A 13,728-nucleotide genomic window follows, 5' to 3' on the forward strand; every position below is an offset into this window, starting at 1 on the left:
ACCCAATCAGAGGACAAACAGAGGAAGAAGTTGCAGATAGGAAACCAGCAAAACAAAGATACATACAGCAAAAGAATCACAGTTTTATAATTATCAAAATGACAAAATGGTATCACAAAACCATCGATGAAGCTTCATCAAGACAGGAAACGGAGAATTGGAAGATGGGGGTGAAAAAATGACGACAGGTGTTTTCTGGAATACAAAGATTGGCAACTAGTACAATTCCATGATGAAAGACAGGAAACTGTGAAGAATAAATGGGTCTTCAAATTCAAGGCGGGAAGGAGAGACTAGGGAGTGGATTATGATGAAATATTTTCCCATGTTCAACAATCAATGTGCTCCTAGCTCTGGCAGCAGAGCTGAATCTCGATGTAGATCACCTGGATGATTATCTTCCTTACTGGTGATGTAAGGTTTTCCTTCCTTCCAGTTGCAGAACTTATCTAGAATAAACAATGCCACACTAACTTAGTTTGTACCCATGAGATTTCAGGTTCTCACAGCAGCCAAGTATAACGAAGACTCTCCTCGGATGTTATGCCGTGTGCTCTGGTAGAGGTACTTCCTGACTGCACCACCAGGGCAATTAACTTACATTTTTATCACAACGCAGCTGCACAGTACAACATATATGCCAATGTCCGATCCACTTTAATTTACTATTGTCAACTATGTAAACGCACGGTTTCGATTCTAAGAGATTCATAATTCTGTAATATGCGCTGTCCTATCTTTATCAAGGCATTACTTTAAATAATTATTTTTAAAACTTGAGCTAAAACCAATAAAATCCTTTAAGTATAAAAGTAAAGTTTGTCCCACTATACGCCATGCAGGCGCTTGGGGGGAGTGGGGGTACAGCTCCTCTCTTTCTTGACCTCGGCACTAGATGGGGGTGAGTGGTCGGCATCACGCCCCGGCCGTGCTTTACCCCCGGGAAAGGACCCCGGTACCCATTGGATAGGAGGCTGGGTGGGCCCCAGAGCCAGTCTGGATGCAGAGGCTAGAGGAAAAATCCTCTGCCCTCGTCTTTAAATATTACTGTTCTTCAATGTAGCTCACTTAAGCTTGCCTGTGTACAAACTTCTTGACTTGCACATAATAACTGCATGTCTGTGTATATTACTAATTGTCACTGCTAAACTGCCAGGTTTTCCACATTTTGTTAAGTAGTGAACACTTAACTATGCAGTTAGTGATAATTAGTATACATATAAAAACTTACAATTATACGCAAAACAAGATGGGTAACACAGACGACAGGCTAAGAGAGCTTCATTAAGTAACATTGATATTTCAAGGATTTCAGTGATCTTAACACCGGTTAAATTAATTATGTAAAGTGATTTCTTGTTCAACCGACAGAATACGGCATATTGCAAAATTGATAATGATCCTCATTGAATCAAGACACATTAGTTGGCTTATCCAATAGCGAAAGAAAGTGAATGGACATTACAGAATGTTGTATTCCTTCACGTAAGTTTACATCGGTTAATTATCAATGACAAACCCTCAACACTACCCACCAGACAACAGGACCAAATTATAGATATTTTAGAATGAGTAACAAATCAAAATTAAATTCATGAAAAAAAATTGAGAGAAGTCTAATTTTACGCAGGATATTACCATTGAGTTCAGAATCTTTTCTCTTTCCAAACACGTTTATAAATGTAAAGTATAAAACTATAATTTCACCTGTTGTCTCATATTAGTATCAAACTTGGTGCGACACTTCAAAGAGCAACAAACTGAGAGGATCTGAAAACGAGGTACTAAGGAGAATACATGGAAGTAAGAGGAATCAAACGACACTGGAAATTAGACAAAACTGCACGAGGAGCTTCATAACTTGTGCTCTTCACCAAGTATTGTTAAAAGGATCAAATCGAGGAAGACGAGACCAACGGCAAGTAGGAACCAAGAGGAAATCAGAAATTCAAGGACCTTTGGTTGGAAACTCTTAGTAGAAGACATCAGTTGGAAGAACCACACAGAGAAAACAGGATATTACAATGTATCTTTGACAAAAGGAACGAAGGTGAGGGCAAAACTCATCTGGCTTGGGGTAAAGACTATGGACAATCTTCTGTGGATACCGAAAACAAAAGGACTCTGTTGCATAGTGTCACTAAGTAGGCGTTTTAGACAATTAGTTATATTACAGTTACTTTAAATTACCCCATTTGTACAGTCAGTCATAATTACTTTTTAGTATACTATATACCCATGTTTTGATCACTTATTTCAACACTTAAGTCTGTATGCATACAGACGAGTATTCTAGTTATCCCTCCTTAGTCAGTCCATTATTTGAAAAATTATAAAAACAGTTAAAATAAGAAATGTAAAATAATCAGTCAACGAATTAGTCGATATCTCGGAACACAACCCAATTTTCTAGTGAAGTTAAAGTTATTAGTTGGTTTAGACACAACACTGAAAATAACACATATGAAATAGTTGCTTAATATTGCGATACAACTCCCAATATCCAAAAACCACAAAACAGCAAACCCTACAAAAATATTTAGAAATGAATCCTACGAAAACACTCAGTTCGACACTCCAATTAGTAATATTTCTACAAGTCACATGATATGTAGGATATGAAATTTAAATGCTAACCTGATGTTAATGTGGGCACCGTTGCAATTCTGCTTCCTCCATGTCCTCACAGTTGCATTTGCCTGTAGGTGATGCTGTGTTACTGGTCTTCAATCCACAGATAATTCTGAAATCAATTCCTATGGACTCAATACAGATGAACAAATTTTAACGTCAGGGTAACAATGTTGTCATTGCACACATGAAAATAAACCAATTCAGTATTGAGTAATTTCTTAAAAAAACTTATTCATCTCAGCCAAAGAATTAACATGCCCACATAAATAATTCTCAATCATGAGCTGATGTTCAAAGTGGGATTTTAATGAAAGCAACGATTAAAATTAATGATCATAGTTCCTAAACTTCACTCAAACAAGTCTCTAAAGCAGAATTTACAGAATTATCAATAACCCTCATAGATAATATGACAAAAACGCAACTGGCTCTTTCCAGAAAGAAACACACTTTTACCAGAAAAAAGTTCAGGAATACTGGCATCAAATTCAACACTGCCAAGCGATCCAAAAAATATTGACAACATTCAACTGCATAAATACTGCACTTTCTAATTAAACTGAGCCCAACTGAAACTTCTTTTTGTACATAACTGGGTATTTCTCTTTTCCCTCCAATGCCTTACTCTAGACTGCCATTCATTTCACAGCTTCTTATTCAAATACTATCTACTGTTCAAAAATATATTTCTCCGTCCGTGTGCCTGCCTGCAGGAGCGAACCTCTGCCAAGCTGAAACCCTTCAAGCTTCATAAACTTACCTTTCAAAGCTGTCTCCACAGCTGCAAATCTTGGTTCTCTGCCCCAATCCATGTCTGCTCTACAGTCCCATCAACTTTTACTGTAGTCATATCCATCCTGCAACAAAATTAACATTCCAATTCCAATACCAATCTCACTCTCCAGTATTTTCTTCATCTTCCAGAGACCATTCCTCTGCCACGTTACAAACATATCAAACTCATTTAGGAGTCGTCACAAGTCAAACTGTCGACTGCCCCACAGTTAAGTGTCATGCAAAGAAAACATTGGGAGGTGACAAACTGCATGGGCCTTCAGGCCAAAACTGTCAAATTAAATGCTGAAGAACAATGGTCTTGAATTCCATTTCATCTTATTTGGTCGGATCATGTAGCATACAGATCAACCAAATAGCTGCTATAAATCTGGCAAGAGCATTAAATTTTGTCGATTTTTATTGTTCTCAGACCCAACAATTCTCAAATTGGTGGATTGCATCCTACCAAATAGACCCAAACCACTAGCATACAGCAAAAGTTTATTTAGGCCCACTAGTACACAATGAACGAAATAAGATGTCAATACAAAAATTTTAATATACCAAGTCAGTGCTCACAAAACTTTAACCACTCTGTTTCAAAGACATTGTATCCGCTGGTTTCTAGTTCTACACAAGTGGCTTTTCAGACGGCACTTCGGCAACGATTCCTACTTATACGCCAACCTACATGAATTTTTCGCTTCAATCCAATTGTTAAAAAATATAAAACACAATACGATTCATAAACTTTTCTGTTTGTAGTTATTTCAATATTTTGTACCCCGATATAACGGCGCCTTTTTATAAGTTTGGGGGCCACATCCACAAAGTTCGAAAATGGCGGAAAATGCAGCTTCTCATGAACAGGACGAATGTAAATTATCCACCGAAATCGAACACCATTCAATTTACATCTTACCTGAAATTTCGGAATTAGTTTCTTCATATAAAACAGATTTTCTTGATGAAGATGATGTCTCAAAAGTGTTCGTAAATACACAAGATTTTTATCAATAATTACAGACCGCCATTCTCATACATTCGATCGATAAGCCATCAGATCAGAAAGACCGTCATGGCTGCCTTCCCCCCGTAACCCCGCAGCACCCGCGAGAATTTCTACCCATAAACACCTTCGCACGCACAGGCTCCCACACTCCCCCCAAATACCTAGCCGACAAACACTCAAACCGTGGGAAGGTTATTGGGTTGCTTATTTCCTTTATCCTCTCATTTTTTCTGATTTTCTTACGTATTCGCGTGTTTACACTTCTCTTTATTAATTTCCTCATTTGTTTTTTGGTTTCCTTGTTTAATATTCTCGTAATTATCTTTCAAGTGATTACGCACTTCGTTTACAATTATTTTCCACACTGCCGCCCGCACCCACACGAAACTTTAACCATGGAAAATTTATTGGGATGCTTAATTCCCTTAACCTCGCAATTTTTTTTACGTATTCGCGTGTTTACACTTCTCTTCATTGATTTCATTTGTTCTTTCGTTTGCTTGTTTAATCTTCACGTAATTTACTTTCAATAAGTTACGCATTTCGTTTACAATTACTTTCCATTCATTTAATAATCAAGTTCTAATTTAATTTCCTTTGTTTATTCGTTTACGAGCCCGTTTATTTATTGCAGTAATTAAAACAAATTCCTCAATTTTCAAGTTGACAAAGAGCCGAAATGGACAAAACACATCAGCAAACCTTCCTCCGCTACCTACACCTCACCAACACTGTCCAACCCAAATCTAGTGTTTTTTTGTTTTTGTTTTGGATTTTCACTGCATAATTAAGCATGGAATAATTTCTGACTGATTATTCATCTTTACAGAAGAAATATGTTCACTCTACAAAACAAACTCCTTCAAAAAACTACTGATATCAGATCTAGAACTTAATGTCCAAGTCAATTTTAGAGGTTAGAGATCCCAATCAATTAACTTCATTTTAAATATCCAAGAACATTCTCAAAATAATTCTGCTGTACACAGTGTCAAACACAATCAACAAGAAATCAGCTTCACATTAAAGCCAGCCTCTCATGCTTTCAGAAGGGAGAATATTAAGCACGAATTTGCATTTTCAACAGTTCGAGGCTCAGAAGTCTTGATAATAAATAAACACAAGTTACACCAATAACCTATTCCGATACAACTTATGGGCACATGCAACACAATGAAGACATGAATCCTACTTCCTGAATTATTCCTGTATTTTGAGATTATGTACTAACAATATTACATGTGGCATAGCATTATGAAATTGTGGAAGTGTGTATAAAAAACACTAATTTTTCTTGGGGCATCCCCCACCTCCTAGTTTTAGAAACATTTTGTCCCTTTGATCGAATTTCAAGAGCTCTGTTCCTCACCTTAGCAAACACTCTCCTGTAAACTTCCGATAGGGGATACTTCGAAACGTACATTATAATTTATAGTTCCGATCCCCACATTAAACACAATTCTTGCCGCATAATTGTTGTATTACAGCGCTGTCACAACTTTGGTGTCTCAATTTCTCTATGGGCCAGTCATATGTCACTTACCTTTCGTACCATTACTGCTGTAATTACATATTTACAGGGGTGTGATGAGATTATTTTGACAAAACGCCCACACCACCTTACTGTTTTATTCTTCGCTTTCACATTTCAATGTGTGCCAACATAACAATTTACAAGTACTGATGTTTTCATACTGGTTTATGGCATGTAAAATCTTATATTTCAGACTGGAAATTACAGAGAGTGATCATAATTAGCGAAAACTTAATGAGGGTCTCCATTAGCACCCTCCAGCACATCACACCCCTGCACACAGACACACACATGCTTGCATTTAAGGAACACAATTCCTAAAAGTATAAATTTACTTGATGTCTGGTATGAGTGGATTGGGAAACCTGCTCCGTCACATAAAGAGAGTGTCTTAATTGGTCTTTGAGAATAGGATAATCATGAGAATTGCACCTAAGAAAAGCCACAGGAAACTGGACAAAAATTCATAACTAGGAGCCCCTTAATTTCTGCCCCTCACCAGGTATTGTTACCGCGATCGGGTGAGGGAAGATGAGGAGGGCAGGGGAGGCACATCAGCAATGTGCAGAAGTTTGGTTGGGAAGACTGAGGAAAGGAGACCTTTTGGAATACTTGTACGATACACACACTGATGACAGGATATTAGAATTTATCGTTTGTCAACACCGAAGGATGTTCAGGGTTGGATTCATCTGGCTTCGGAGTAGGGATTGACAGCCGTCCCCAGTGGGCACTGAAATTACCTCCAGGTTCCACAGAACTCGCACAGGTTTCTAACCAGCCGAGCAGTGTTGCCATCTGAAGGACTCTGCTACTTAGGGCAAGTGAGCGAGTGGGTAGGAGCTTAATGTAGTTAATTAGTTTTATTAATTTGAATTTACTTCCAGTTTCAGCTTAGTCTTTCATTTTATCTATAGTTCATTAAATATATTTAATGCACTCTTCAGTTTCTAGTCAGTCACATTTTCATTACATTTTCTCTGTTATTTATTCAATTTTAATCACTTGGTCAATCATGTAATTAGCTCAGTTCTCTGCACAGCAGGATATATTCTTATAAACATTAATTCTTAGTTTAATAATCCCACTATTCTTAAACTGTGGGTCGCACACCCTTAGACAATGTTTGGCAGTGAATAATAATAATCGGAAACAATTTTTTTATTCTAGTTTTCATTACTTATCAATCTTAGATTTGTTCAAGCTTCCTTTTCTCATTAGTTTCCATATTTTATGATTGTTTATTCTCTATTGAAGTACATATTTAACACTTTTTGTATTTTATTTTATCTACTCACTTTTCAATCTGTATTTTGCAACTCGGCACAAAATTGGGTTCTCAGGCAACTTAAAATGATGAAATCATAAACAGATTAAGTAACTTTTTCAGGGAAGGATGTCGCTACCTTGACTGTTGGTTACAAAACAAGTCTGAAGACAGGGAAATTCAAGAACTTCTGGGATAAAATTCTAAGCTTGTATTCCTGGACTCGTGTTGACCGAATCAATTCAATGGTCATATTAAACACATTCTCAGCTCCACTCCAACATTTGGTACCAAATATTAAATTTCTTTCTAATTATCCATCATATAACAACGGTTTCTTTACTTCTCCGCCATCTCCTGCTTTCATCTAGCGACATCAAACTATACTCTAAGTAGGAAATGAAATGTAAACACTAACCTGATATTAATGTAGACACCTGTTCCTCCCTGTCATCAATGTTGCATTTGCCTGTAGGTGATGCTGTGTTACTGGTCTTCAATCCACAGATAATAATTCTGAAATCAATTCCTATGGACTCAATACAGCTGAACAAATTTTAACGTCAGGGTAACAATGTTGTCATTGCACACACATGAAAATAAACCAATTCAGTATTGAGTAATTTCTTAAAAAAAAACTCATTCATCTCAGCCAAAGAATTAACATGCCCACATAAATAATTCTCAATCATGAGCTGATGTTCAAAGGGGGATTTTAATGAAAGCAACAAAATTAATGAACATCACAGTTCCTGAACTTCACTCAAACAAGCCGATCTAAAGCACAATTTACAGAATTATCAATAACCCTCATAAATATGACAAAAACGCAGCTGGCTCTTAAAGAAGCAGGTACACACATACTCCACTTGCCAGACAAAATTTGAACATTAATTCCAGAAAGAAACAAACTTTTGCCAGAAAAAAGTTCAGGAATGTTGGCATCAAATTCAACACTGCCAAGCGATCCAAAAAAATTGACAACATTCACCTGCATAAATCCCGCAATTTCTAATTAAACTGAGCCCAACTGAAACTTCTTTTTGTACATATCTGGGTATTTTTCTTTTCCCTCCAGTGCCTTACTCTAGACTGCCATTCATTTCACAGCTTCTTATTCAAATACTATCTACTGTTCAAAAATATATTTCTCCGTCCGTGTGCCTGCCTGCAGGAGCGAACCTCTGTCAAGCTGAAACCCTTCAAGCTTCATAAACTTACCTTTCAAAGCTGTCTCCACAGCTGCAAATCTTGGTTCTCTGCCCCCAATCCATGTCTGCTCTACAGTCCCATCAACTTTTACTGTAGTCATACCAATCCTGCAACAAAATTAACAACATTCCAATACCAATCTCACTCTCCAGTATTTTCTTCATCTTCCAGAGACCATTCCTCTGCCACGTTACATACATATCAAACTCGTGTAGGAGTCGTCACAAGTCAAACTGTCGACTGCCCCCCAGTTAACTGTCATGCGAAGAAAACATTGGGAGGTGACAAACTGCATGGGCCTTCAGGGCAAAACTGTCAAATTAAATGCTGAAGAACAATGGTTTTGAATTCCATTTCATCTTATTTGGTCGGATCATGTAGCATACACAGATCAACCGAATAGCTGCCATAAATCTGGCAAGAGCATTAAATTTTGTCGATTTTTATTGTTCTCAGACCCAACAATTCTCAAATTGGTGGATTGCATGCTACCAAATAGACCCAAACCACTAGCATACAGCAAAAGCTTATTTAGGCCCACTAGTACACAATGAACGAAATAAGATGTCAATACAAAAATTTTAATATACCAAGTCAGTGCTCACAAAACTTTAACCACTCTTTGAAAGACATTGTATCTGCTGGTTTCTAGTTCTACACAAGTGGCTTTTCAGACGGCACTTCGGCAACGATTCCTACTTATACGCCAACCTACATGAATTTTTCGCTTCAATCCAAATGTTAAAAAATATAAAACACAATACGATTCATAAACTTTTCTGTTTGTAGTTATTTCAATATTTTGTACCCCGATATAACGGCGCCTTTTTATAAGTTTGGGGGCCACATCCACAAAGTTCGAAAATGGCGGAAAATGCAGCTTCTCATGAACAGGACGAATGTAAATTATCCACCGAAATCGAACACCATTCAATTTACATCTTACCTGAAATTTCGGAATTAGTTTCTTCATATAAAACAGATTTTCTTGATGAAGATTATGTCTCAAAAGTGTTCGTAAATACACAAGATTTTTATCAATAATTACAGACCGCCATTCTCATACATTCGATCGATAAGCCATCAGATCAGAAAGACCGTCATGGCTGCCTTCCCCCCGTAACACCTACAAGAATTTCTACCCATAAACACCTTCGCACGCACAGGCTCCCACACTCCCCCCCAAACCCCTAGCCTACAAACACTCATACCGTGGGAAGGTTATGGGGGTGCTTATTTCCTTTATCCTCTCATTTTTTCTGATTTTCTTACGTATTCGCGTGTTTACACTTCTCTTTATTAATTTCCTCATTTGTTCAATATTCTCGTAATTATCTTTCAAGCGTTTACGCATTTCGTTTACAATTATTTTCCATTTATTTTATCAAGTTCTCTTTTAATTTCCTTTATTTATTTCTTTACGAGTCCCGTTTGTTTATTTATTTACTTCAGTAATTAAAACAAATTCCTCGATTTACAAGTTGACAAATATTCGAAATGGAGAAAACACATCAGCAAACCTTCCCCCGCTACCTGAACCTCTCCAACACTGACCAACCTAAATCTAGTTTTTTTCCCCATTTTCACTGCATAATTAAATATGGAATAATTTCTGGATGATAATTCATCTAACACTCCTCCGTATTCTGGATGTTGGGGATTCATAGCTCGGCCCGGAGAGCGGCTATCTTGACGGTAGTTTCTTGCTCTTTCTCAGTCCCTCCAGGTAAATGCTAGGATATTACCTTAAATTGGGTCACGACCGTTTCCTTCCATATACTTTGCAATCTTGTCTGAAGTACTAAAAAGCGTCGTTAAATAAGCTAGAAATAAAATTCTTAATTGTATACGCATACTGCAGCTGCAAGGAGCCTTTTCCTTGACCAGTCCCTTTCGCAAACATGTGTTTTCGTCTCTTTTCCCAATTAAAGTTTACATTTTAATCGGTAGGAAGGCAACAGAGACAAGAATATATTCTCGCATTATTTGCTTAAATGGGAACATAAGCTTTAACTCTTGCTGCTGAAACTTGAGCAAGTTTACCAGTGTGAATGAGTCCCAACTGAACACCTGCACGTACGCACGCATGCACGAACACACACACACACACACACCCTTCCCCTCAAAACCATTGCACAGCTCCAAAAGGAAACCGTGTGAAAGTTCACAAGAACTCCATTCTAAGGATCCGATAAACAAAAATAACAAACGGTAGCCGCAGTTATTAATGGAAAGATAATAGTTACATGGCAGCTGGCACTAGGATGCCATGGCGCAGCTGCCAGCATCTCGGCCAAACTCAATGTATTAATTTAGTAGTCATATATCGCACCTGGCATCCGTCTGGCAGCGCTTCCAACTTGGCATCGCTACCAACCAAGATGCCAAGTTCTAATGCTACTGGCATCGCTGCCACGGCCAGGGCCAAATCAACATCACACGACAGTCTGAGGCCAGTCGATTGACGTACGTGCGATGTGCTTGTGTGTATTCCTTTCAAACATGGACAATTTCGACACCGAAAGATTGATAATTGAAATTCAGTCCCGACCATCACCATGGGATTCATGTATTGAATACGCAAACCGGGACTTGAAAAAAATAAACTGGGTAGAACTTGTGGAAATATTTGGAGATTTATTTACATAAGAAAAGAAAGAATTAGGTAATAAGTGTTTCTATGGCTTTATTTGTGGGGCCGCTTTCCAATATGACAACTTGATTTTTATGTTTGTTTTTTTAGCAATCTATATATCCAACTAGATATCACAAATAATGCGAATTAAGAAGAAACCTGCTTTAATAATGTTTTATTAAATAAAGTTTGTTCATGTAATATTACATGTGATTTGCAAGAACTGAAATATTTCAAATTCAATAATGGTATGGACGTGCTAAGTGTGTGTATGGAGAATTTTTTTTACTTATTTCTTTGTTACAGAATTGAAATTCACTCCAGGTATGTAGTTTTGATAAAGGTAAATATCATTTCCTCAAAAGTGATAAAAGTAGACATTTCCCCTTGCTAATAGCCCTTCATTTCGTGATCTCATAATGTCGATCCATCTGTTCGCTGGTAGCTTGTCTGGCGTCTCTTTCTGGCAGCTGGACGCCATGGCATCGCTGTTGGTGTCGCTGCCATGGCATCCTAGTGCGATACCGCCCTAATGAATTGGCAGACGCCGTTTCATAAATAAACATAAGATGTTTAGTAAATAATATAAGCCTACTGGATCACTTCTGAGAGTCATAACTTGGGCATAGGGAATAAAAATGTTCAGAAATAATTTATAAATAAGTGTATGAATGACGAACATAAGAGAATGAACTGCATCTAAAGAAACCAGCAACAGTATCATAAACCGCCTAAGGCAACAATGCAATATAATAGCAATAGTGATCTGGAAAATAATGTAACAAATCATGCATAACAGCCTGCTGACAGCAACAAGTAGCACGCATTCTTATTGTCAAGCGCATATATAATTACCACTCAACATTCAGCAACTGCCATTTTGCAAAATTTGCGTGGGAAACATTTATCCTACCTGTTACTTACCCTTGCACCACAATAATTATTCCGCTTCTGACAAAACAAGCATTTCAGAGTACACAGGCGGATTTTTGGCTCTTGTTCTGGCTATAATTAGGAGCAACAAATGTCATTATGTAATTTCTTCCTTCACAATTCTAGCACATCACAACGCACCCTTGCACTAACGCTGATCCACCAGGCAATGAATTGAACACTCGATAAAACACGTATCGACTTATGATTTGCCGCCTTTAATTTTATGGCGGCAACTGTGTTTGTAACGCTATATTGATGTGGTGGGAATGGGTCAAATGCTCCACATTTTAATTGAGAATTTTTGATGAACATTTCTAATATATATATTTCAGCTTAACATTACCTTTGAAATGAGGCCGCGGTGCAACAGACGAGAATCAATCGATCAAACTTGTATCGAGTTACGTATTGGCGCCTTTTATTTTATTTTCTCAAACCTGTTGTTATTGAATTTCTATTGAAGTATCCTGATAGAAACTTTGTATTATTTTGTAAAAAGCAATAATAACTATAAGTTTTCTATTAAAACGAAAATCAGAAGTTTAACCCTCCCCTATATGAAGACTTGCCTATCAGTGTAGCCAACTGAAATTCTGTCTTAAAAATAGAACTAAAATTACACCAAAGAGATGTAATTCTGAACATACGCAATTATTAAGACCGAAGTCTTATGTACCCTAATTATGCCCATGATAATTCCACAAGAAGCTTTTATCTCAAGCATGACTGAAGTGCATGATGGATGAAATGTCTTCATTTTACCGAACATGTCCACTGCATACAGTCAGCTCCCACCCCAGAATAAATTACCACTGTACCAATGTAGGCTGAATTTTTAAATGTTGATATTATTCAGCACTTATTAATTTTAGCAGCAATTATACTGAATGGTATCCAATGTCAAATCTTTGAAGCAATCATGAATTGTTTGATGCTATATGCCTTAGTACCAGTTACTTCTCAAATACACAATGAGTAAAATTTGATTCTTGGATGCAGCTGTGAAAGAATCATGCCCATATTAATTCAGTTCAGTTTGTCTACAATCATTAGGAAATAAATACTGAATGAGTTTCCTACTGTTTAGTACTGTTAAAATATTATTTATCCTTGTTGATGGTATTTATTCTGAAGATTGCTGTATTCTGGGTTATTGCGCCATGTAGTCTGGTAGATTTTCAGGTGGAATAAACATGATAATGGCTCTATGAAATTCTCAAATAAAATATTTAATAAAAATCAGTTCTTGTATATTAACAGATGGATAGAGCAATGTACACTACAGACTTCTTATACCAGAGGTTCCCGGCCATTCCAGCCTCAAAACTCTGGGAACACATTTTTTAAAAAATACTACCAATAGAGAAATTTCTTAATTAATTTTGACTTTTCAATCTATACCATTCATAACTTCCTGTACATATCTCATTAAGTACTGTACCACCAACAAATATCTCCACACATTATCAACCTTGACTCTACATGAAGATGAGCTGTCAACAGTTGACAGCACCCATTGGATGAAAGGATGAGTGGGAGCCAACAGAAGTCAGCAAGTTAAGATGAAGATAAAAATCCCTTTCAGGAACCAAGCCCAGCTCTCTGGTCCACAGCAAGTACCTATACTGACAGAACTATTCAAATTCAAATTCTGATTTTTGATCATGAAAATGTTTCCTGCAATATACCATCAATTTGGCAAAGTACAAGTCCCTAGACCA

At 37.2% G+C, this 13,728-nt stretch overlaps 1 long non-coding RNA gene across 5 annotated transcripts; it reads right to left on the reverse strand.

Moving 5' to 3' along the window:
• Positions 1-63: 63 nt before the first annotated feature.
• LOC110839179 (uncharacterized) lies at positions 64-12,147 on the reverse strand. Of its 5 annotated transcripts, none has more exons than XR_015536279.1 (6): positions 11,996-12,147; positions 8,446-8,543; positions 7,643-7,753; positions 3,395-3,491; positions 2,638-2,743; positions 64-449 (listed from the first exon to the last, which is right to left on the reverse strand). It is a non-coding gene; the product is annotated as an uncharacterized LOC110839179 (long non-coding RNA). The 5 variants fall into 5 exon arrangements; XR_015536281.1 differs by having other exon boundaries at positions 7,643-7,740; positions 11,996-12,019; XR_015536280.1 differs by lacking the exon at positions 11,996-12,147 and adding an exon at positions 9,383-9,550 and having other exon boundaries at positions 2,638-2,756.
• Between the last annotated feature and the right edge of the window lie 1,581 nt (positions 12,148-13,728).

Source organism: Zootermopsis nevadensis, unplaced genomic scaffold (genome assembly GCF_977971745.1).
Source record: "Zootermopsis nevadensis isolate Lab colony 2312 unplaced genomic scaffold, Znev_1.0 Znev_ptg000022l, whole genome shotgun sequence".
Classification (NCBI taxonomy): domain Eukaryota; kingdom Metazoa; phylum Arthropoda; class Insecta; order Blattodea; family Termopsidae; genus Zootermopsis; species Zootermopsis nevadensis.